This window comes from Molossus molossus, unplaced genomic scaffold, assembly GCF_014108415.1.
Source record: "Molossus molossus isolate mMolMol1 unplaced genomic scaffold, mMolMol1.p scaffold_m16_p_2, whole genome shotgun sequence".
Lineage (NCBI taxonomy): Eukaryota > Metazoa > Chordata > Mammalia > Chiroptera > Molossidae > Molossus > Molossus molossus.
Window position 1 is genome coordinate 114,899,234 of NW_023425355.1, and position 863 is coordinate 114,900,096.

General features: G+C 49.5%; 1 pseudogene; it reads right to left on the reverse strand.

Annotated features, from left to right (window-relative positions):
* Positions 1-226: 226 nt before the first annotated feature.
* On the reverse strand, positions 227-316 carry LOC118636898 (annotated as a pseudogene).
* Positions 317-863: the final 547 nt, after the last annotated feature.

Below are 863 nucleotides of genomic sequence, written 5' to 3' on the forward strand. Positions count from 1 at the left end.
GCCAGGCTGTTCTTTCTTTTTTTAATCCTCACCCAAGGATATTTTTACATTTATCTTCAGACAGAGTGGGAGGCAGAGAGAGAGAGAGAGAGAAGCGAAACACTGGTGTGAGAGAGACACATCGACTGGTTGCCACCCGCACGACCCCAACCAGGGCCGGGGAACGAACCGCAACTGAGGCACGTGCTCTTGGCTGGAATCGAACTCACGACTCTTTGGTCCACGGGCCGACGCTCTAACCGTTGAGCCAACCCGGCCAGGGCTGTTCTTCTTTTTAGTAACAAACTATAGAAATGATCCCTGAAAGTATAGTCTTTGTTCTTCTTTTTAATAAGAGGAAGTTTATTAGAAATTCACGGAGGTAGAAGAAGTAAGCTGCAGAAGAAATGGGTTCAGGAAACAAGTTGCAACAAAAGAAGGGCGCTTGGAGCTTAAAAGAGAAAGAGAGAGATACACCTGCATTAGGAGACAAAAGAGGGAGAAGGGAGGGCGGGGAAAGGCTGTTCCACAGAGAGGGCCTCTGCTTCGCGCTGTTCTTGACGCTTTACCTATGTTCATTCATTTCGTCCCCACTACAATTCCGTCAGGCAGGTATGATTATTACTAGCCCCACTTTACAGATGAGGAAACTGAGGGAGAGGTTAGTATCTTGTCCAAGGTCACAGAGCTAGTAAGTGGTGGAGTCAGGTTCAAACCGGGGCTGTCGGGCTCCCAATCTGTGCTCTCGACCACTACATAGTCCTGCCTCTCAGCTGGCAGGACTGGACTAGATGCCCTCCAAGGCCCCTTCCAGGGCTGACATGTTCAGGTTCTACCCGCTTGCTTCCTCAAGGATTGGTCCAGGAGAACCCAGTTAAATTCTC